This window comes from Neopsephotus bourkii, unplaced genomic scaffold, assembly GCF_033783945.1.
Source record: "Neopsephotus bourkii isolate Nb327-2 ecotype Australia unplaced genomic scaffold, CSIRO-AGI_Nbou_v1 NB_1765, whole genome shotgun sequence".
Taxonomy (NCBI): domain Eukaryota; kingdom Metazoa; phylum Chordata; class Aves; order Psittaciformes; family Psittacidae; genus Neopsephotus; species Neopsephotus bourkii.
The window spans coordinates 10,042,637-10,068,280 of NW_026902239.1; the positions used below are offsets into that span (position 1 = coordinate 10,042,637).

The 25,644-nt window shown below is 34.9% G+C and overlaps 1 protein-coding gene across 4 annotated transcripts in view; it reads right to left on the bottom strand.

Annotated features, from left to right (window-relative positions):
• NKAIN2 (sodium/potassium transporting ATPase interacting 2) overlaps nucleotides 1-25,644 on the bottom strand; it is a 551,406-nt gene that overhangs the window by 219,524 nt on the left and 306,238 nt on the right. The window lies entirely within an intron of this gene.

Genomic DNA, 25,644 nt, shown 5'->3' on the forward strand with positions numbered 1-25,644 from the left:
CAGATGGAATTGTCCCTTGTCTCTTGGTGATGATCAGCATCCTTTATCTCCAGAAATATGTTGGCCTAAGCACTAAACTGAGGGATACCGACTCCAATTTCGACCCCGATTTATTCATTAGATGTTGTTGCGTGTATGTCATTGAAGTATTCAAGTGAACAACCCCTTGAAAACAGGTATTTCATAAAGCTTTGTACCCTTCTCATTATTGCCAGAACTGTGTCTGATGAGTGTTGTATATGTATAGCTAGATTTCATGTAATATAGATTAAATAAATACAGTTCCATGTGATTTCCTCATGGTTTAGCTGATGATGGCGAAAAGGCAGAACAAAAATTGCCCTTTCTTTGACATAAGGATGAAAGCACCTTTATAAAAGTCAGCCATGTCAAGGAGTGTCTTTGCCTTTAATGTCTGTCAGTTGTTAATTGTGGCCTAGTTTTATTTTTTTCCTACAGATTGAAAGAAAGTAGTCTTTATAGGCTCCTGAGTTATCAGATTAAACGCAGTATCATTAGACAGTTAACATTCAAGGCTTCTGCTGGCACCAGTGATACTTTAGTATGATCTCAGAACTTACTGAATTAACCTTATTAACACTTAAGTCATTCCTTACTGATGATTCTATTCATATTCTTGAACAGGACTGGAAAATTCAGATTAAGATTCAAAGAAAAAAAAGCAACACCATGCCTACTGTGGTTCTTAATTTAGCTGGACCATGGATTAGGTCCATCTTTTGTATTTTTATACACTATCCATTATGATTTTATTTCAAGAAATTGAAAAGTTGATGTGTTACACCTTGAATTGCTATAGAGAAACAACACTATTACTAGAAAATGAAGAATATAATAAAGAAATCTGACAGGTGATTCAGCGACTAGAAAGTAAATTATTTGATCCCTGAGCAAAATATACACTTTCTCATATAAAAAACCAGCATCCATCTTAACCTATGTGAGAAAAGCAGAGTGATGCATTTTGGTGAATAGCCAGATTCTCTATCACGGTCTCTATACAACTGCGTAGAGGTTGAAAATGGCTGTGCAGTTGCATTCTTACAAGCTCAGCTTTTACAGCAGAATTTTTACGATTAAACCGTGAATAACTGTGAAAGCAATTAATACCTTCTAGCGTGTTCTTATCTTTTTTTTCACAGGCTCTCTACAGCTCTTCTAGTTTTACTAGAAAATCAAATGGAGATAATGTCATGTAATATGCACATATTCACCTGCAAAACTAACTGTGGGATTCATAAGACACTTTCTTCTTCCTGAAGATAACTTTAACGTGTGGTATTTGTTTGTACAGAAGGACTGTTTCAAGTACAGAAGACAGGGTATTGTTGCACTGACTCCAAATCATTTGGTTCTCCACCGGCTTTGGTTAAAACCCCACATATTTGGTTGTTTTGGGAGCACAAAATCAGAGGCAGAGAAAAAAACTCTCATACAACAGGATGTTCAGATAAATATAAGAACCAGTGCCAGAAATTCTGTGAATGATGGACAGGCAGGCAATGTGGAAACCGCCCATGTGACACTCTTCAGCTATACATTCATCATGTCTGATTATGTCAGTTACGTTTTTCTTCTGCTGGTACCCTTGCCAGCTTTCTGATACAAATACATTTCAAATGTGAACTTTGGACTAACATGCAAAATTCATTTCCTCTTCCATTGCAGGTCATCATTTGAGCACAGAAATGATATAGTTCATTTAGGAAATATGGCCCTGGATGTACCAGGTGTCATCAGAGCTTTCCGAATATTTCACAAAGGATAGATATCTGTAACTTGTGATTTGTCTGACAGTCAGCTATAACTAGGCAAGATGGGAGGGGAAACTATCAAAAAAATACTTTCCTAGCATTCTCAGTTGAGGTGGGGATCTCTTTAGGGAAGTGTAAACCAGGCTAAAATTAGACAAGATCTTGACTCAAACAAGAAATTTAAGACACCTCCAATTTTGGAAAACTCTATAAATCTGATTTTTAGCTCACGCTTCATAGCTGAGGCTACAAGAAACAAAAGTCAATTTAGAATTTGAATGAAATTCAAAAAGAACTCATTCTTGACCAATAAACCCAACTCAGGTCAGAATCAAAGGGTCAGAAAATGCAAGATTCTGACAGGACCACCTATTATTTGAGAAACCTTCTGCCATGTGTGGTTTCCCTTTCCATTTTCCATTTCTCTTTCTACATACCTTTTCCCCTTCTTCACTTCCTACTTTTTCCACTTTCACATTTTTCCTCATCCCTTTCTCCACTTCCTTGCCTTGTCTTTCTGCCATAACATTCCCTTACAGAGACGCAGGATGCTCCAGGCTCATCTGACATTCTGAAAAAAACCCAGCAATTCTTCCAGTTTATACTCGGTGCTTTAGTCATTGAAGAAAGAAGAAAACTGCTGGAGTAATAATGATCATGGCATCCTAATTTGCTATCCTTTCTTATGGCCAGCTATGTGAACATAAAGAAGAGAAAACCTGAGGTGATGCAGGCATTCTGATGAGTTCCTGCTCCCTACACTGAGAATTTTGATGCTATGCCACAATATCATCTCTTACATTCAGATAATTCAAGAAAAAAAGGAGTGGAAAAACATGTTGCAATAGATATGTTAGGATTTCCAGAACTAGATTAGTCTGTATTTTTCTATGTACTCTGAGAGTTTAACATGACAGATAACAAATACAATACCATAAGGACTCTATTACCACAGTCATCCTGCACTTTCCTCACTCTGGCTACACAGTCTGACCCATTTCTGACACACTTTTGGGTTTCATCAGTTTCCATTCCTAGCTCCAGGAGAGAGAAATACAAATAAAAAAAATATTTATATATATATTTATTATTGTTAGATGAAAAATGGACCATGAAATGACGTAACTGTTAATCTGAACTGACTTTGAAATTTTCTTTTCAATTTCAGAAAGTGTGTTTACTGAGATTCTTGAAGCTTAAGAGAAAAAGATTAAAGATAGAGCTGGTGCACAGCTTTCAATTATTAAAGCAAATGAAAGCAGAGCAGTATTTGAAAAAAGAAATGGTACCTATTATCAACGATGGGAAAGGCTCAAGCACTTCGGGAAAAATACTCAAAGAATATTTTGGAAATGTATTTGTTTTCTAGGCAAAACAAACAAAATAAGCCAGTTAGCACTGGTTTAAAGATTCAGGTAAAAACTACTTCATTTTAATGTTAGCAATATTTGTGCTAGCTGTCCGTTTCCATAATTGTGGAAAGGTTTAAGGTTATTCTAAATCTTCATATCAAGATAAAAAAACATCTGTTTCAGATCAAATCTGACATCATTTAACACTTTTGGCACTAGGTTATTCATAGCTGCAATGCCTGGATATCCTTGCCACAGCCTTCTTAGATTCAAGTTTCCCATGGAAACTCAGGAACACAATCACAGATGAAGACAGCCCATAGTTGTTCTGGGGATACAATGCTTTTGTTGATATATTTATTATCTAGCAAAAGAACTGCAGATCTGGGAGGAAAGATTCTCTCAAATAGATGTTTAGTGAAACTACGAAAATGATATTTCATGCTGGTGATTTTTGGTTGCATGTTTTTATGTTCTTAGATTATTTTTTTATTATTTTTTCTTTTAATAGAAACCATATTTGATAATAATTTGAATTCTTTTTTTTTGTGAACCATACAGCTTTTTTTCTGAGTGGGTCTGTGATGAAAGGATTTTCTGTAACCAAACAGATACTTAAAAAAGATTTTGTCTAAGCTGTGGACACAAGAAAAGGCTTGGAGAATATCTAATTTCTGTAGGTTATTATGGGATAAAGAGATAGTTCTGATGACTGATTCACATATAGCGATGCTTGACTCACAACTTAGACTTGCACATAGAATTAGGTATTATCAGTGTGTGAGAACATCACAGCCTCCTTTCTAACTGTCACATTAAATCCTCCCTTGGAAGTATGTATTTGTCTTGAAAGGCAAACAGGCAATAAAACCTGAAAGTATTATTTCCCCCTTATAGCACAACAATCCAGCCTAAGAGAATATTTAATGCTGACATCTAATGACCAGATCCATTACTGATCATTATGATAAAAAAAAAAAAAAATGCTAAAAGTTTCATTCATCTGAGTATCAGTGATGCAAATCTGGATATCTGTTAAGAAATCTTGCTGTGCAACCATCCTCAAAACAAAGATAGGTAATATACATAGTACCTCTTTGAACAGACATCAACTATTTCCAGGGAAGTTTTGTGCAACAGAAAGCTGGGATAATATGGAAGTCATTTATGTTGATCTACTTTAACATGAATACATACAGATTAAGTTCTTCAGCTTTGACCTGAATCTTTTTCTGCCTGGAAGTGGAACATACATATATCTAACAATTTGGAACTGTGGCAGATAATAGGCCTCTTTCCTCTGGGCATGCATAGGTGGTTCTGAGTCTGTGTTCGCATTGCCATTTTGTGAGACGGATAGTGACAAATGCATTGTATATGAAATCCCAGCAGACTTAGGATTCTTTTGTTTCATCCTGTGAGGGCTATAAATAAGGAATGTGGCACTAAGCAGACTGCTGAATGAAACAAATGCACACACACAAAATAAATCAGAGAAAGCTCAGTGGTTTATAAATGGACATTTTCAACAGGATCCAAACAGATTGGCAGAGAGCTTTTTTTTACACAAATGGAAGAACAACTTTACTGCTTTCTACAGGCACTTCTGGCAAGAAGCTTCTATCAAATATTCATGGTAGCCTCTTGTCTACACAAGTCTGGTTGATGGAATAATAGTGTCGACTCAACTGGCACCAAAACTCAGCCATTTTCCCTTTCCCCATCCAGTAAATCTGTGGTTGTCAGTGACAGGAGCTGATGGGAAATGATAGCCTTATTGAGCTGCCTCATGAACTGTAACTCATTTGTTCTGAAGACCCAGACTGACAGCCTCTGCATTTCTCCCTTCCAGCAAAACTGAGTATAAATCACTTTATCATTTTTCCCCATGACAGTTTATCAGAATTCTGAAATTTTTATATGAAGTCATAGAAGCTAGTGGTAGAAATAAGTCTCATAGTTGATCTTGTTGTAGAGCACTGCATCTTGAAAAGTTTAACGTGCCCATAAAAAACGCAATTTGACTTCCATTAACCAGACACATGCATACATGTATACATACACACACATGACATGTGACAGAGAGGGAAAGCTAATCAGGCTTAGTTCTACTGGGCAAATAATCTAAGCTTATGACTCCTATGAACTTATAATTTACAATTACTTTCAGTTTTTGCTAAGTTAATGTCTCATTTTGACTTTTTAAACTTTCTAATATATTCCCTGAATAAGAAAATAATACAATTCTTCAGCACACAGTACTACTTCAGTGCAGAAGAAACTCTTCCTCTCCTTTGTTTCCACTCTTAATAAAGTGAAAATAGACAAATAGGATATTTACTAAGTACTTATGTACTTTACTAAGCTAAGTACTTGTGGATTTATGATTCCCACTCTAACCTTGAACTCATTTTCTGAATTTGTTACTTAGACAAATGAAAGACAATCACCAACAATCAGAATTGTATAATGTAGAACCTGTTTAGTTAGAACAGTATAACTAGTAAAGTTACTGATCCATCTTCTTTCAAAATCCTCTATGAGTTGATATGTACTATATAAATACTATTCATTAATTTCAGCACTCAAGAACTTGCTGTCCTTAAGCAAATAGCCAGCTTTATTAAAAATGTAAAAAGTATCAAGCTAGGCCCACAAAGTCTCTACATGAAGCAACAGAGGACAGAGACACTTAGATATTCAAGAGTGTAAAATTAAAATAACACTTCTGACTTCACTCATTATAACTTCAAGGACACTTAGGGATTTGATGACCACTGCCTAGGAATACAAATCACAATTAGGAGGGTTTTTTTTTGTTTGTTTGTTTTGTTTTTTTGTTGTTTGATTACATTGAACTGAACCATGTCTCTTCCGGTCCCTGGAAGTGAAGCACAGAAGATGACCTAAGCTGAAATGACTGCATTTTGGTTTCTTTTGTGCTCTAGGATGAATTAATTTAAAGTGATTATTTTTTTTCTTTGGAAGTTATTACATAAAATCTTATTTTCTTGATCCCTGTGGGTAGGTAGTCAAGCATGTAAACCCTTCCATATCAGCGACAGGGCAGGACAAGTAATTTTTGTGAGTGTATGACATAACAGAACAGTGTGATCTAACATGTTCCCTGTTCACTGCATTTGCTTTGCGAAGGTGCAGCCCTACAGGAGTGGACCACACAGGTCTCCCTATTTACCAGCTGCACTAATGACAGCAAAATTCATGGTAGAAAACATGCAACAGCAAATAATAAACTAAAGCCACCACAGCAGATAACACAGCTCAGAACCATTTAGACATTCACATGTAGGCCACAATGTAATGCATGCTTAAACCCCGCTTAAAATTTTTTCTTCAACAGCAAAAACTTCACGTAATAAACGACTAACCTGTTCACTTGGAAGACATGTTAATACCAGTAACCTGCAACTGAGAAGTTGTTCAAATATGGCACTTGTAACACAGCATGTAATGAGCATGGGTCTTAATTATTTTAAATGGTTGAATACTGACATCAGTTGCCTGTTTTCTATTTCCTTAGCACTGACTACCGTCATTCTCAACACTGACCTGGCAGCAGCAACCTCCTGCACCTTTCCTTCTTAAACTCCATCAAATGTTATTTCATCTGCCTTTGTATCATGTCATGTGTATCATTAGACAATGGACACTTGCTTGCCCCATTAACTCTACTGATGACATGGAATTTTGCACAGCTGATGGATCCGTCAGCTAACAGAATGTGCACACAGTATGCAGCAAAAAAATAAATCTGAGCCAAATCTGAATGAAATGTAAACTGAAAATAAAATATGAAGATTCCTGGGAGATCAAGATTAGGGCCATAAACAGCACTTAATGAAGGGTTTAAAAAAACTCTAATTAAATCCAGTGATATAGGTATTGAGAAGGCAATTTACATCCATGACATAAACCTAAACCAGAAGTGGATAAAATTTGAATGCATTTGGATCCTTAATGGTGATATCTGCAATAGAAGAAGAATAAAAAGTGTATAAAAATGTATTTGTTTTCTCTTTTGTTTGTAAAAAGTAAAGAACTAGGAGCACTTTTAGTCAAGTGCTTTAATTTTCAGATTTTACTATTGAAACACAAATAGTTAAAATAATCTTGATAGAATTTCTCCTCTTAGATAAACTACAGTACAAAGTTCACAGCCTCATGCAGAGGCTGTAGGAAGAAACAATTTCAGAATGACAGCTGAACAAATATTTCTAAGAATTAATATTGTGGGGCATAAAAAAGGACATACAAATTGAAATGGTTTTTTTTTTTTCTGTTCAGAAAAATCCAGGGCATCCACAGAAAATACTATAAACATGCAAATCTACTGCATCTACATACTTGACTATTTACTGACAAATATATGAATATATGAAAAAACTATCACAGGTTTGATGTCTGGTTTTGCCTTTAACTTTTTTCAAATATGCTGACACTGTACATTACCCTTAGGTTAAAAAAAAAAGTCAAGTAAGCAAATGTCTGGAAAACACACTGCCCTGCAACCGCCATAAGGTGATTGCTGTTTTCACATAGAGAGTTTTAAGGGCTGTTGAGATGAAAAGGAAATATAGCCAAGCCACTTAAGTGTCATGAATTTTCTGCTGTGCTTCAAGCATGCTTTTTGAGAGCTTGTGTGTTTCTTGATAATAGCTTGACCTTCATGGATTATTAAGATGGAATTTTATACAATGAAAATGCTGATAAATTTGAGCTAAACAGCGTACTTTGGAAGGGCTATGTTTAAGATGCTAATTGCAGCAGTTTTCTAAAGAAAATGGTATAATTGCAGAGAGGACCAAGATGATGGCTATCACACAAAGCAAGTCTGTGTTAGCATTTTATGGGAGGCGCTTCTTCTTTTGGGAAGCTGATATTCTTCCCTTTATTTATTTATGGTTTGGAGATAACACAAAAGAAACAAAAAGTGTCTTTCTGTAGAAACTCATCTGCTCCCACCCTAAAGTGAGTCAGAAGAACAACATTTCTTAGCATATTAATCAGACTGATTTTCCTTTCATCTACATTCCAGATGCAAATATGTATTATTACAAGCACAGTTTCACTCTGGTGAAATGATAGCCCTGAAGGACAACAAAGCCACTGGAAAAAGAAGGTAGGTAAATGATATCAAGGTAGACTCATCTTTGTTGCTATAGATGAATTGTATTTGCTCCATGAGGGTCACAGGTTGCGATCAGTGAAAAGGACTAAAATTCTGAGCCAAAGCACTGCCATTCAACAACATGAGAAAGACATCTTGATATGAAGGGAGACAAGAATTGCAAACTGATTTCTGTGAAACAGAAAATAGATCTTTCAAAAAAAGAAAAGCCAGAGAGATTTGGGGAAGATTAACAGGCTGCAAAGCAGCAACTGTCAGAAAAGATGGGATTCAAAAATATCTGGAGTTCAAAAAAAGAGGAGGCAGATGGTACAAATCCTTGACTTTATGTATACATAATCTGGACAGTAACATTTCTCTTGTTGCGTATTTCATTTCTTCATTCTTGTTAATTCATTTGTTGCATTTTATCTTTTCCATGGAATCCATCTTTGCAGGACACCAAATGAGAAGCATGTTTAAACAACTGATCCCAGCACTTCCTATTCAAAATGTTCTCTTATGAAAAATCACTTGCAAAACTGAAAAGTTTTTTTTTTTTCAAATATAAAATTAATGTGGGGGGTTTAAATCTCCTTGGTCTGATTTAGACTTTCCTGTCTCTCAAATAAATACCTTTTTGTTTGTCAGCTATAAAGTTTTTCAAAACACAAGTCTCAGCATTGCTGTTGAAATTTTAGGTAGATTTAGTAGCAGTACCTCCTTGTAAGTCCATACTTGGAAGCTATTCCCATTTGTAAAATTTTAATGTATTCACTGAGTCAGAAAGTGGGAATGACTTCTATGCCCACAGTATCATAGGATGATGCTGTTCTCATCTCCTCTGCCTTCTGACTGGAACCATTCCCATGGACTCCACTGTCACTCCAGGTATCTCAGAGGGGAGCTATGAGTTAAAATTGTTTTTTTTTTTAATGGTGAGACCTCTTTCGTGACACTTTTAGGTCTGTCACATTTGAATTCATACATATACATACATATACATATAGGTATATATGTACATACAGGCCAAAGGTACAGAAATACCCTTGCAAACAAAGTCGGGTTTTTGTTTGTTTGTTTGTTTTTTGTTTGTTTCTTTGTTGTTTTTCTTCTTGGGTTGTTTTTTTCTGTTTGTTTTTCTGTTGGTAGGACTGTTTGGGTTTGGTTTTATTATTTTTTGGTTTGCTTTTTTTTTTTTTTCTGTAATCAATGACCAACAAAATAAGTTGTAAGAGTTACAGAGTTCTCATACATTTTCCTTTGTGACGCCTTGGCTCTGCACACAGATTTTAGGTATCAGCATTGTCATATATCCATAACTGAGATACATTGTCTATGCACTGCAAATATAGTTCCATATCTAGTCCTAGATTCAGGCTCACTTAACATAATTATATCCATCAAATATTAAGTCTTCTTGGAAAATAGTTCATTTGCCTGTGGATGCTGGTGATGATGGGAATGCCTTACCATCTGTACCTCTTTGGGTTGTGATCTTGTCAGATCTCATAAGGTAAGCAGATTCTGGCCTGCATAATAATTGGTTGAGAACTTTCCAAAGAAAAACCCAGGTGCTTAGGAAAGTAGCATTGGTGATTCAGTATTTGGAACTCTTTCTTCTGTTCAGTAGCACACCAATATCTCAGCATAATGTTGAGAAACCATTTGGTAACTCAAGTGTGCCAGCTTCCAGGAGAGACACAATCCGTGCAGACAAGACTTGCAGTTATGAAATATCTGGGGATCTTCTTCAATGTCAGAAGGCAAAATAGCATTTTGGAATATAAACCCAAGATTGTGCTTGTGCAGTAAAATGCTGAGCTCACTGGGAGGATTTGGTACATCCCATTGTAAGGGCTATTTTAGAGCACTGAATGAACAGCACAAGCACACAAGCTTATGTGAAATGTTTTGGGACAGTTCTTGAAAACTACTCTGGCATTACTTCCTAGTTACTACTGGCAATCTTCCTATAAAGATAAGAGCAGAATTTTTAGATGCAGTGTAATAGGATTATTAGACACCCTTAAAATATGTAATTTAGATAAAAAGAACAGCTCCCATCAGATCAAGGAACAGCCAGGGAGTCTAAATGCCTGATATGTCTTCCTGTTCTGTTAATACTGTGCCTGTGGCAAGCCATTTGCAAAGAAAACTGGACTGCCTTATCAAGATGCATTTTGCACAACTACTTCTAATCTATGCCTGTGATGTATCAGCAGAGTACCTTACCATGCATTAGTTTCTGATATATAATGAATTTTAATTCATAATTAGTACACTGCTTGCAAAGTTTGTCAGAAAGGAAAAAAGGAGGTGTCCTTATTAAGGCTAAGCACTATAAATAATCATTTTTTATCAAAGGGGTGACTATTCAGAAGGAAAATCTATCCTTATAAATATCCTTATAAAATATCCTTATAATCTAGCCTTAAAGAGATCACTTACTCTATGCAGAGACTGGAAAATGTGTAACAAAATGATGCCACAAACAGAATATGTGCTATTGTTTTGGAACATAACCAGCACTCTGTGCACTTAATGTAGCAGTGGACTTGATGTAAAAGTTGTGTATGACCACATATTCACATTCTGTGTAATACTATCTTCACAAAAGGAGAAAAAAGTAGGACTTCACTTTCAAAATGCCATTATGTTAGTCATCAAAAATCAACAGCATCTGTTCAAGTATGGTAAGGTTGGCTGTGTTTATTTCTGAAGATATATGTAAATCTGTATGGGACTGAAGATTCTGATTATAAATGTTGCTTGTAATGCATCCCATATTCAATATTTAATAGACCGTTTATTTGTTAACAGCAGCAAGCACAAACGTGAAAGATAGATGGAAAGTATAGAGAGTACATGTGTTTTCTATGCCCATGTACTAGAAGAGACTATTTGTGACATGCAGTTAGATAAAGACAGGTATTTAAGACATGAATTATCATTAACCTCATGAATCCATCAGTTCTCTAGATTTCATTTTCTGAAGAGAAAATTACATGATATATTACAGAAATAATTCTTCAGGAAGAAGCAAATTAAACATAATTTTAGCATTTTTGAATTACATGTTGAGCACAGTTTAAACAAAGTAACTAACAGCTACTCCATGTATTCTCCTAATCACCTTGACCTAATACATGTTTTCTATATACATATTAAGAAAAAACAAACTGAAAGATGTACCATCTTTGTAGAAAGAGTTGCTGAGGCTTATGATGGTTCCTCAAGAAGTTCATTATAACACCTTCTACTTTGTATTGTTTGTTGAGAATAACAATATTGTTGTCTCTTTCAGAAAAAGACCTTACAATTAACAGGTTTGTCATTAAAATTAAATACAAAATGAAGAAAAAATATCTTCATTGGTACCAAAACTGCCTCAACTGCAACATTTTCAAGTCATTAAGTTGCAAATGCATCATGCAATTTTATATTTGAGCAACTGCATCTCAGAAGCTGAACAATGGGAAGCCACCCTGCAAAAAGGGGGCCTTGACCTGACATGACTGCTCTTTCTCATTGCCCTTGCTTTCCACTGAACATAAATAGTTAAATTAAAGGCAGCTGAATTTCTTCCATTTAGTCTACCCAAGATTCAGTAAAGGCAACAAGTCTCCATGCCTCTAAACTGTCTTCAGAAACCAAATACTAGATAAGCTCAGGAATAAAGACCTCTCACCTGAAATGAGCATTAAGCATGTTTCATTTTCTTTTGCTTTCCTAGTACTTCCCCTTTCCACAAACCAAAAGTGAAATAAAGCTGAGTCTATGATGCGAAAATATAGCAAAATATGATAAAACTCATTCCAACACCTAGAAACTGATCCCAAACATGAGAAAAAACATGGAAAGGACTAAAAGTAAGGAAAAAATTCCTTAACCTTGTAACAGTGAAAAATCTTCCTGTGGATATATCATTCTTTCCCAACTACTTGCAGTCTGTCCTTTGTTTTTGTTCTGTTGGTGCCTCTGCTTCCCTCAAAACTGTCTAATATGCTTTTGTGTTCTTAATACAGAGCCAAGGGACACAAATAGCCTCCAACTTTCTCTGAAGTGGTTAAACAGATATTACTGAAATCAGAGTAAGAAAAAACATGCTACCTTAACTAATCAGGTTTTAATTCCTTCACAGCTATTATGTCATAGTGATGTCAAATTTCTGAAATATCGTCTAAACACTGAACTTCTACAAAAAGCAAAAGCACTCCTAATTTTTACCAACAAGAAAGCAAACATGCTACAAGACTCTATTTTTCAGTCCTTTAAAGAATAATGGAAGTCTAACTATACAAACAACATTAATTATTTTAAAATACATGAGCACAGTATGTTATGGAAATTATTCCACTTATAGGCCTTTTTAACCTTTTGTGGGCAATTTTTATAGTATTAATTTTGTTAATTCAGCTTTTCATTGGTTTTCCAACCAACACTAACGAAAACAGATTGAACTTGAGAAAAACTAGTCTGCTTAGGAGAAACTAGTGGCACATACAAGAATCTAAACCATCAAAAATCTTCTGTCTCTATTCTGCATTGATACACAATACCCACGGTGAATCTTCTGTTGCTTGCACTATCTCTATCACTTTCACACACTTTTTATTACAGTACCAAAAACTTTAAAGTTAGGATACAAATACAGAATCATTTTGACCCTGACCCACAAGCACTCTGTTGACTTATCCAGTCCCCAGAGTTCCACACTCTCCAGCCTATCACTGACATAAATAGCTACTCCCCCTCCTTCTCTTCCTGCCCTGCTTTTCTTAAAGAGCCTATAACCTTCCGTTCCAACACTCCAGTATAGGAGCCATCTCACCATGTTTCTGTGATGCCAACGATATCATATCCCTGTAGATGTATACAAACTTCTAACTCCCACAGAGGACTTGAGGCTCCCTCAGTGGCTCTTGCTGCTCAGAACTGAGTGTTGTTTATATATGCTACATTGCTAATATTTCTGTTTAAATTTTGGAAATTGAAAAAAAAGAAGGGAATCAAAATACTGATAAAGAATGCTTTGTTTTCACCATCATTTAGAATTCAAAACCAGCTAAAATAAAGAAGACTGCGTAGCAGCACTGTGACATAAAACTTTCTTCCTTAGTCTAAAAAGCAAGTTCAGATAAAGAAATGTGTATTTCTCTTCCAGTACAGCTGTCTGCCTGGAAACAAAGATACTGTGAGCAGTTCTAAACACAGGTATACGCAGTGTCATTGCTTAGTCTACCTCCAGATGAATATTTAATAAATAACTGTACATGACTATGATAACCGTAACTAGACTTTTATCAACAGAGCTCTCAGGAAGTTCAGGTTTCCTCACAACTAGGATGCCACCAATAGCTAAAAAACCAGAAGAGCTTATATTCTCTGTCAGCCCCTGAGAAACTACTTTAAAACTTGAACTGTAAGAGGTCGTCTGCAGTGTCTGGATTAAATGTAAGATATTGTCAGAGACAGGAAATGTTTGTCTTTAAAAAGAGCTGTTTAAAAATTCCTGTACTTATTGAACTACAAAATAACATTTTTGCATTATCAAAAGAGAGGATGAGATTTTTCAAATTCTAGATCTAGTTATTCAGGAAGCAAAACATTACAGACTCATCATTCCTCTTCCATTCCCACAGTTTCATCAGCAATGAGCTTGGGACTGTTACTACCCTATTTATTTTTGCATCCTATTTCTTCCTTAATTTACAGAGACTAATGGGCTCTGTACCAGTGGAGTTCAAAACTGCAGCTTAGGCTTTCAAAGCTATCATCAAGTACACTGGAATTAAAAGACATTCCAAACACAAGAGGTGCAATAGCAGTTTTCAAGGAGTTACCTCTAATTTTGGGAACATAATTTTAGCTACTGAGGTGGCTTTATGAACTGTAATCATAACTGGAGCCAGTTTAAACCGGACAGCTTTTCTAGTTACATAACCCTGAAGTCTGCAGCACAATCAAATGACAAAATAGTAAAAGGAAGCTACATAAAAGAATGAAAATAAAAACCTCCCAAAATTGATATATCACCTCATCAACATATGAATATATGGCTCTTCAATGATGCTTGCAGACAAAACTTTATCACCTTCATTAGACCATAAATGAAGGCTAATGTTAATAGTACTTATATAAAAATTGCGATGGCTTACAATAATAATATTTAGTCAGACAGTTACCATGGAAAACAGAGGGGTACACTTGCAGACGATACAATCTGGATCAAGTTTTATGGTGTTGCCCAGGAAGAGACTGTGCTTGGCTTTCCAAGTTAAACAGTTGTCTTCAAAACATGAAACTGTCCATTGAAATGCAAAGCACACCTGCAAAGTCAGACATCACCCTGAGGTTTACTACTGAGGATTCACTACAGCCTCTGGTCATAAATAGGCACTATCAAGTGGAGGCTAATTCTGGATGGAAGGCAAACATAACCTATAGAAAGAGCAACTGGCAAGTATGTCTCAGTTTAAAGTGAATTAATTAGAACCTCTCTAATGACTGACCAATATGACACACTTGCATTAAAAAGTTCAAGGTTTTTAAAACATTTTATAATTTAGAAATTGAATTTCTCCACCACGTTACAGTGTTTTATAATGAAGAGGCTAAAGAAAAATTCTGCATTAGATTCAGAAAACTGAACTGCATTCTTCAGCTGATAATCACAAAGCTCCATAGCTTGGGAGGGGATTCATTATGCTTCGTGTCAGTCTCAGTTCACCTTCAAGTTACTTCGGCCCAGATCACAGATAACAGATATGCTGTTCACAGGTAATGATATAATTCACAGATAATACAGATGTTGTTCACATATCACAGATAATTTAATACTGGTCAAGACCAGAAGATTACTTATATCAATAAATATGACAGATAAAAAAACGAAACTAATATTTACTGGTTCACTTAAAAAGGAAAAAGCACCTTAAACCTGTTTCAAGGCATTTGCAAACCAATTACAGTAACAATTTGAAAAGCACAACATCTGAGCCTTTCCCAGGACACGGAATCAAACACAAATATATTGCCTCCAGAACAGGTGGGAGGTTTTCTTACTTTCTTTTCCTTCTTGATTTTCGAAAGCTTACAGGAAAATGAAAGCTACCTGTTCAATTCCTAATAGGAATAAGCACTAGAGATTTCCTAAACCAAAATCTCCTTAGGAGGATCCTTGACCAGAGATGATTCATAGATTACTTGCACTGCAATGCAAATGACATAAAAATATAAACTCTTATTTAATATAATTCTAACAAGAAATGTGTTAGGCAGTATTTTTATCTGTAAAAATAACGATTAAGCTTTGTACATGTACATGAACATGGGTCAGAAGTTGCTCAAGGTGATACCTTCTATGAATTCTCAACTGTAGCATAATATTCAGATCACATTTTACTTTCTCCCAAATTTATTTATGCCTCTTATACATTTTACTACACCTTTTATAAATCTGGATAATCAAATAGGGTTTTTTTATACTTTCATTCTTCCACACAGAAATAGGGTTATTGTACTGTATTTTCCACCCCTATATATACAGTTTTGCTGATTTTCAATGTAGTGCAGTGCAACCTTAAAATAAAAGGACTTCTAATATAACATTTTTGCTGGCATATTTTAAGAACACTTTGTCCTCCAATTATTTTCTAAGATCAAGATGGCAACAAAATGTATATCTGGTTAGCTGGTAAAATGACATTACAAATCACAGCTGCTCACTTTATATATGCCAACCTCATTTATTGCACAAGGGAAGGCTGAGTTTGTAAAGTGGAGAAATTAAGTTTTTTTTCCTAAAAGTGCACCACTGAAAGGGCAAGACCAGGCATGAAAATATTAGAATATTCTGAAGTGCTCCTTTTCTGATTGTGCTACTTTTCTATCTTTTATTCTTCAGTATGGCTACAGAGGGCACTTCTTGATGTATTAATCTGAAAAACAATTGGAAAAAATCCAAATGCATACTAAATACTTAAAGACGTAAGAAAAGGTTTTGTTCATGTCATGCAACTCTTATAAATGTTCTGCATGAGTAAAAGGAAAAATACTGTGTTAATGCCATTTCAGAATGAAGATGGCTGCTCAGCTGCAGGAGAAATAGTGGCAATGTGGCATTCAATAGAGCACTGCTTTTTGACCCTGCTTTACCCTCTGACGGTCTGGTCTCAGATTATAACTCCATCAGGATCAGGAGATTCAGAACTAAAGACTCAGAATCAATAAACATTCTGTGGTGCCTTTTCTAAATACATTTAAGTGTGTCTGATTCTTTGTGATTGAATGCATCATATTCTGTGTAGGGATCTTCACCCATCTTCATGCCCTCTCTAGGGCATATATTCCTTAATGTCTTGCCATAACAAGACAGGACAAAGATAGTAATACTGAACTGTGAAACTCCTTTAAAAACTTATCACTGGAAGAGATTTTCTGAGATATAGGGTGACTTAATGTAGAAGAGGAGGCTGTAACCTTTCCAGTAGCATCATCAGTATGCACTCTACATCATATAAAAAGTAAGCAATATTCAGCCTCTCCATGTGTCTTTCACTCTTGTCCTGTGTGAGTCTGTTCCACGACCTGCAAATCTGAGTCCTTTTCAAGGACATGCTACACAAAATTGTATTTTCCATTCTGCATAGAGATCTAAGGGTATGTTTATAAAATGTAAAGCAAAAAAAAAAATAAAAATTCACCTATTGTGTATTTTGTAAAGGGTAGACATGATGACCCAAACAATTACAGTCAAGTTAGCTGAACTTCGATTATGGGAAAAGTCACAGAAAAGCTGATCCAACATGAAAGTACTAAAGAATTAAAGCCTGGTAGCATAATTAGTGCTAATTAGCACAGTTTTATGGAAAACAGATCTTGTCAAAATTTCTGATGAGGTGACCAGTTCACAGAGGAAAGTGTGTTGACATAATACAAATTCTGTAAGGGCAGTTGTCTGAAACAACATTCAGATTAAAAATTATCACTATACAAAATTCCTTGTAGCATACTAACAATTTGAAAAACTGGTTCACGGGCAAATCTCAGAAAACAGCTGTCAGTTGAGACCAGTTGTGAGAAGTGGAATTTCTAGCGGGTTAGTGCAAAGATCTTGATCGATTACTATCCCGTAACAAATTTTTCCTTAAGAAACTGCATATTCACGTAGCAAAAACATGCAGTTGATAAAAAAACGGTGGAACCATGAAGAGTAACAAGGAACAGACAGTGCTACACTTATACATGAATTACAGAGTAAGGTGGACTTTTCAAAATGATACACTTTAATACCTTACCATGAGGAACTAGGAATGCAGGAGACAGCTTTTCTGATGAATGTCCATATTCTGGAAAATGATTCTTGGCCAGGATTTTGATATCTATAGCAGTTAATAAACTAGAATTCCCAGAGTAAAATAATGGAGAGGAGAATAGACGCAATCACTGAAGATAAATATTAGATGCAAGTGCTACATTGAATTTCTAGTGTTTGAACTAGAATTTTTATTTACTCTATTCTTGATACTGTTGAGACTATTACCATGAAACAGCTCTCATGTTTCACTTTCAAATGGATATTGAAAAAGTGAAGAAGGGCACAAAAAGATATTGTGGATCTGGGAAGCCTGAATTACAGTAAGAGATTTAAGAGTCATAATCTTTTTAATTTAACCTTGCAGTTTAATATTAGCAATCTTTATACTTTAAGCTTTGTGAAGATGATACAGTATGAGTGGTGCAAGAAGGAAGCCAATATAAACATGCATTGAAAATTTGTGATGATGGAAGACGCTAAACTTAATCAGACAAAGATATAGCAAGAAGTACATGCTGGAAGTAGAAGCTAAATAAATTCAGGTGAGATAGGAGTATTTTTTTAATAGAAGATATACCCACTCAGTAGAAAAAAAAACTTATCTAGAACAATGGATTTTCCATCACTTTAAATCTTTTAGACTGGAATGAGTTTCTTTCTATAAGGCAAGAAGCAGCTCCATCAGAATTTGAAAAATTACTCCGTGAAATTCAAAGGACTGTGCTATTCAAAAGATCAAACTAGAGGATCATAACAGTCTCTCACAGCTTTAAACATATTACTTACATCTCAGATCATAAGTATGTAATTTTCAACAGCAGAGTACATAGCAAGCATAAAGGAGAAATAGCCATAACGTTTCATGAAATACCTTCGACCTTTTCACTATCCCCCAACAAAATATCAGCCTATTTTCTCCCTCAGCAGGACTTAGCATGTTAATGACTTTTTCCAACAGACAATGTCTAATGGTAAAAAGTTGGACTGAACAAAAAAATCTTCCCATTAAAAAGCACCAGAAACTAATGAATACCATATTTCTGGAAAGACAAGTCACATTATTTTTAAATGGGGTTATTTAAATATGTTATCTTTACAGTAACAATAAAAACCTTTATCCTCATTTAAAAATATTTTATAGTTCTTACTGTACAGCATCCAACCACCCTTATATCACCTCCAACTCCCTTTTATTCTTACCTTCCTTCCCTTTCACATGATGAAATTTTTACAGGCAGGTGAATGCTCATGGTATTGTTGCACTTTCTACATGCATTAAAAGATGTTACAGTATCCCTTATTAGCATCATCATAATTATTGAGAATATTTTCAATTTAAATTCACTCCTGCTATATAATGAATTATAATTTAATGGCCACATTTCATAACCATACTTTTTGCCCTCAGAAACAAAAGCTTAACTTCATATTTACATCTATATTCTGGTAAAAACTACATTGCTTTCTATGATCCTCAAGGGAAAAGGAAGATGCTAGAGTATTTCAGCAAAAATTATTTGTTACAACAAATATGTATGTATCTACTACAACCACAAATCTGAAGATGTAATCCTAGAGTTACAAAAAACTTTACATGTGTCCAATTTTATTTTTTCTAAATGGTTTCTCAATGAAAGAATAAAGAAAAACAAAATTAAGTACAGGATCTTGAAGGCAAACAGTGCCTTCTTTTATCATGCCACTACCCAGGCAAAGATTTGGTGAGACAATTTATGTCCTTTATAGTTCCAATTTGTCATTAAATGTATCACAAGAATGGTGTCTAATAATCTTCAAAGGGGTTTAAAAGTGTAACTCACTAAATAATGACAATGGAAAGGGGGGAAGGGAAACAAGGGAAACGAGGGAAAAGAGGGAAACAAGGGAAAGACCTAAGAACCTGTCTACCTGTTCATATTTGTACCAACACTGTAATAAGTCAATAAAAAGGAACAAACACTTATTTTGGCAATAAACCAGAAATGACCCAAAATAACAAATCTGCTAAGGAAAAATATTTTGTTGGTATTTATGCTTTTCTGCACAGAAGAATTTTCACAACTTTATTTTATTATCTTGCGCCTTCCACCCACATACTGCTTGTGCCGATTATGTGTACTGCACAAAAGGAACCCCATGCACCACGCCTCAGTATTCTCATACACAGATACAGTCTTTATGTAATCCTCAGAGAATTTTGCAGTCAACCCTGAAAAACAAACAAAAAAACTCCATCTCCAAAACATTATATCCATTATTTGAACTACTTAGAAATGTCTTAATCAAAGAGACGAAACATGTAGCCCTTTTTATTAGTGGACTTGTTTAAGAAAAAAATTTGACTAATTCCACTGACCATTCCCCAGCTTTTGTGGTTACTGATTGTAGCTTTGGCTATATTACCCTATGTTAAAAGATGTTATTGCACTTTTAAGAGAACAAATCTGAAGGTAAAAAGTCACATAGTATTTCATCTACATGGAAATATATTCAATGAATTTTCCAATACTGTGCATTTCTATTGCCACAAATATTTTTTTGTCTGAAGAGCTAAAAACTTACATTCCATGAAAAGTAAAAATTTTGGTGTTAACCATCAAATCAGTTCTCTGATAATATTTAGACAGCTTTAGTGTTACAGAACCAGAGTAGAAATATTTTATTCTTCTATTTTGTATGTCGAGAAGACTTCTAGCAGTTCAACAAATAACTAACAATTACCACTAAAATGCAGACAGATTTTCCAGATACTGCAGCATATAAATATTATAGCCTAAATCAGCAGAGGAGGCATCATTTTATCTTCTGCCACCATAAGCGCATTTCATATTGGAAAGCCAGAACAAAGCCATGAAATAACCTATTCTAAGGCAAGCACTGTAAATACAGTTTTTGATGGATTTTTATACATGATGGTTTAAAAAAATTATAATATTTCAGCATTAAATTAGAGTAAATAAATGAATAAAAAAATAAAATGACTAATTAGTCATCACTTGTACCTTTTTTCAAACAGTAAAAATGATATTTTCATCAGAAAAATACAGTTGTGTGACTTATTAGGACTTTCTTAGCTCAATATTTATTTTAAATGCATTGCCTACCATTTAAGCTGTGCAATTCATGTCAAGGCACTGAAGGAAGAAAATACTCTCACACACAGTGCTTTCTGAATTCTGCCTTCACTATTTCTTTTTTTAACATTCCAATGAAATCATAAAAAAAAAAAACAAAACTAGAGACTTCTCCTAAACCAGCCTGCAGTATGAATAGTCTGACCACTTTTCACACTGTAAAAGGAACTGATGAAGGAAAGGTATATCAGTGTTCAAGGGAAGATATCAATATTCCCAGCGATCAGTTCACATCCAGGCTGTAAGCTCTCTATCACCCTGGCCTATCATTCCTTCATCTCCACTACATCACATATCAACAGCTTCATGCAACGTGGCTATAATTCCTGAGTCTGCTAGCTTACATTGTTGAAGAAAGAACTGCATAAACTGCATTTTAAAAAGAAAATAAAGTTAATTATGGAAATCCTGTTTTCCCCCAGCATGTTCAATATTGAGATCAGGTATGGCAAAAACTTGTGTGATGACTACAAATTGCTCAAGTGAGAGCAAGCATCCTTCAGTCTGTTGGCATCAATTCCCTGGACATTATCTTGCAATAGTGCTTCAAAGTAAATATAATTGTGGTCAAAGCATGGCTTTTTGAAAACTAATGCATTCAAACTTTAGCAGGGAAATGGCTGAAAAGCAGTATTTTCCATCTTGGATATCTAGAAGTCTGTCACAGATGAAGCACGCAGCTCTAGCATAAAGCTCAGAATTTAAAATCATCCATATGATACCATCTGATAGTGAAAATATCTAGCATTAGATGGGTTAGAAGGTTCTCTTTTCCTGGTGTTCCTTCTACCCGGGCATTAAGGCACGACTAGGAATGGTACATGACAGAAGAGGAAAAGTGAAATAAAATATAAAATGACCATAAATTAACATTTTCCATAAGACTTAGGATAACATTCTGTGCTAAGGTATCAAGAAAACAGAAAGCAATTTCGCTTTGCTATTTCCATGTGGTCCTTTAAATCTCATATTGTTTGGATTAAGTGTTAGAATAGGTTATTTGCCTAGTCATTCTATGTAGACCGAAAAAAAAATAAATCTAAGCTACAGGGTTTTTTAAACCATAAATTTGACATATCTGGAAGAAGAGAGTTATAACAGCTTGTAATCATCAAATTGATTTCTTGTTTTAAGCATGCTGTACTTCTTCCATTACTTTCACTAAGGAAAGAAACAAATCTGCATGCTCTCAATAATATTTTTAAATGCTTGTAGATTTGGAGAGGAAATGCAAAACATTCTTACAGTTGCCTTTCTTGAAAATTCAGCATGTCTTTTCAAGGACTGATTTTAATGAAACTGAAATGATGAAAGAAATGACAGGAATCCACTAAAAGTAGAAATGTTTCACTTGCAATTTTCACTTTGCATGTATTAGGATATATGCTTATTAAAATTTTATGGTAGTTGCAATGCTGATTGTTACAAATGCTTCATTTGGGTTAGAATTTTAATTTGCATAAAATTGCCTTCCTTTCCAGAGAAGGCGTAATATATGTTACTAACGCAGTTCAGACTTAATTGAACAGAAGTTCACAAACTAGTGTAAACTAGTGAAAAAAAACACCAACAACCCAAATAAAAAACAACCCAAAGCCAACACAAAAAACCCCACAGTTAAATGTGTTCACAACACAGTAGCTGCAGTAGAATGACATCATTTATTCAAAAAGTAGTTTCTGGTTAACTCCATGTGGCTATTGTTCCTGTATTAGCTTTTCGCACAGAAAAGTATGAATATTACTGTAGATCCAACATGGCTAGGAAGTTTTTAGTGTGTATGCAGAAAGTCACTCCTTTAGTTAAGTTTCACTGTGCTAATCCCCTTGGAATGAAGCATTTATCACCTACCAAACAAGTGTAAAATATTTCAGTCCAAGAGGATTATCACCGCTGTCTTCCTCTCTGCTTTACTGGAGCAGAAAAGGAGAGGGAGGGAAGGTAGACAGAGAGATTCACCAGCTACAAAAGAAAAACCTAGTAATTACAAGAAAAATTCCTAAATAATTTTGGCTAGTTGTCTTTGTCCCTCGGTTTTTTATAGCGTATTTATTTCATTGAAGTTTTTCAGAGGGCGATATTTATAAGCAACAAATCAAAATGTCGTATTTCCTGAAAACAAAAAAGCAGTAGAACCATAGCCTAAGCCAAAACTATAGCCCTGACACTGCAAGTGTAAAACAGATACTGGAAGAAAACATTCTTTACTCCAAGAAGTTGTGATAGTCATTCAGCCCTCCTACAACCATTGTGGCATCCCTGTTCCTTCTTCTTCAGCAATTTTATTGATTATTTTTGGTACAAATGAGTAGATCTGAACACAGAAGTTAATTCTGAGGTTCACCATGGGTTTTTGATACCAGTATGATATTCCTTGCATGATGATCTGCTCCTTTCAAGCTGGTAATAAGGTTGTTTTTCCAGTGTTGAGCTGATGCTCTCAGAAAATCAGGCACTTGATAGATCTTTTTCTAACTGGTAACAGCTAACTTTAAGCCCATCACTGCATATTATCATCAGGGTCAAACTGACCTATCAGTGATACTTTGTAAAATACAAAGACTGAGATATCAGTGTGCAGTTCTACACGGCTTCCTAATTTTGAATAACCTGAAGCTCTCCATATACCAAGCTATTTCTGTCACTTCGCTTTATTCATCATTTTTGCTTGACCAATGCTGAATATTCTGCTGGAGCAAAGGTTCCAGCACAAATCCTGCTAGGAGTCATAAGCCAGGTCTTCCCTTGAAAAAATTATTTCTTTTTCTATTGCCCGTTTCTTATATGCTTACAGATTATCAGGTAATATTTTACTATAAACAAAAAAAGGAAAATTGGTGGCATTTTACTGGAAGAACACTATAGCAAAATCCCTGTCTTTCTATCCAATTACATCTGCACTACAAGAAATGACATTACTCTCAGTATGTTGTTCTTTCCCACAGAAAGCCCTCAGGTCTCCTGGAGGGGTAGCTATAGGCAGGAGCCATACAGAGATGAAAAATAATTGTTTTCCTGACTCCTTTTACTGATAGTTTTGATGAATTGTCTAATGTTTAAGTGCTTGTGATTGCTAAAAGTCCCAAACAAAATACTCATATTTTTGTCAGAGAGGTGCTGGCCTCTATGTTAAGGTAGTGACAAGAAGGATTTAGTCACATTCTGCATATCCAAATTATCTGTTTTTGGGGGGGAGTAGGATATTCTCTCTCTCCTGTTCTCCCGTCATCTGAAAATGGTTGTTCAGACCTCCACCTTCAGTTACTGCTATGGTTAAGCCATGGATTATGTGATTCCTATATCTATTGTTTGCAAATTAATTTCAGATACTTCAAAATGTACAGTGATGCCTAAACATAAATCAGAATCATTTTTTCCCCCCCTGAGATTCTTATAAAAAAAAGAGTTAGCTGCACTTCATTTCATGCCACAGGAATGACTGTTAAAGTTTTTGTACTTAAAAGTGATTTACCATAGTTTTTGTCAGGGACAATCACCATTTCTATAGCGAAATGTGACTCCTTAAATTATGACAAACAGAAACTTTCAGTGCATGAGCATTTAAATGCATTGCAGTTATCTTCATGATTTAAGCTAGAATATTTGTTTTAGGGACTTGGAATATTGTACAAATGTTTAGCCTGCATAATCCCTTAACTAAGTACAATTAAGATACATATGAGTAGCCTTTAAACAGTTGTCACTGAAACTCTAAAAGAAACTTGTTCCACTTTTCATCCTCCTTTTACCCATTTCTTTCATGCCACAAAAAATGAAACATAGATATAAGGATTCATTTAAACTGGCAGACTTCATCTTGACCAGTTTTTATCTTTAATTGTGTGACTATACTGTTTACAGACAAATATTGTTCATACGACTTGTATAACATCAAACCCAAGGATAACTACTAAAAGAAGGTACAGTTATAACTGCATAGAGCTGATTGAATTTTTTAACTACTCTGCAAGTCTATATTCCAGATCCATTCACCCAAAACACAGACAAAAGAATAATTACAAGGATTCTGCCACACATTTCCTACCAATACTTATTCACTGACTCTTGTGAATTAGTGAGCAAAATTCAAGAAAATGTAATTAAAAAAATTTTATATATGCCACTTCCAGGAGCCCTGAAATTCTTTTCCTTTTTATGAGATTATTTTCACGTGATTTTATTTTTATAAACATGATAAACATGATTTTTATAAAACATGATAGCAGTTTTGATTTTTTTTTTTCATATGATACAGAAAGAAGAATTTAAGGTGTCTGATCTTGCTTTTGATTTTTATCTTCCAAATTACTCCAACCGGTTTCTTAAATAATGCAAACACCCCGTATCTTGAAAACTGAATATGCCAAATAGATTTATCTAATCATATTATATTCATCAAACCAGTAAAAGGAAAAGTATCTTTAGACCAAACTGGTTGTCAGCCATTAGGTGGTAAAGTGAACAGTTTCTAATAAAATATTCCCCCCCCCAATATGATTCTATAAATAAATTGAATATAAATGCTTGATAAACATAGTAATCACAAAAGTTAGCAGAAGAAAGTTTCAGTTGTCTTGTTACAAATAGGCTTTAATTTCACTGAGAAAGGGAACAATTCATAATTGAGAAGACTTAATAGGGCCCATTAGTACAAGCAAGGCTTCAAGTGATTTAACACTGTGAACAGTACCACACATGAATCATCAGAGTAAGGGTGTCTTCACTAGTACTGCAAGGCACTTGAATATTAAGTTTAACCTCACTGTGGTATTGTTCTTTTCATGCAAGTATTACAATAAACTTTTACAGTGGCAAGAACAGAGAGCAGAAGTTGAGGCAGAAGGTCTGATTTACAGGAAATCTGGATTAGAGCTGATAAATGGACTCAAATTTCCCAAGGTTCAGTCAAGTAAGATTTGAACTACAAAGCCAT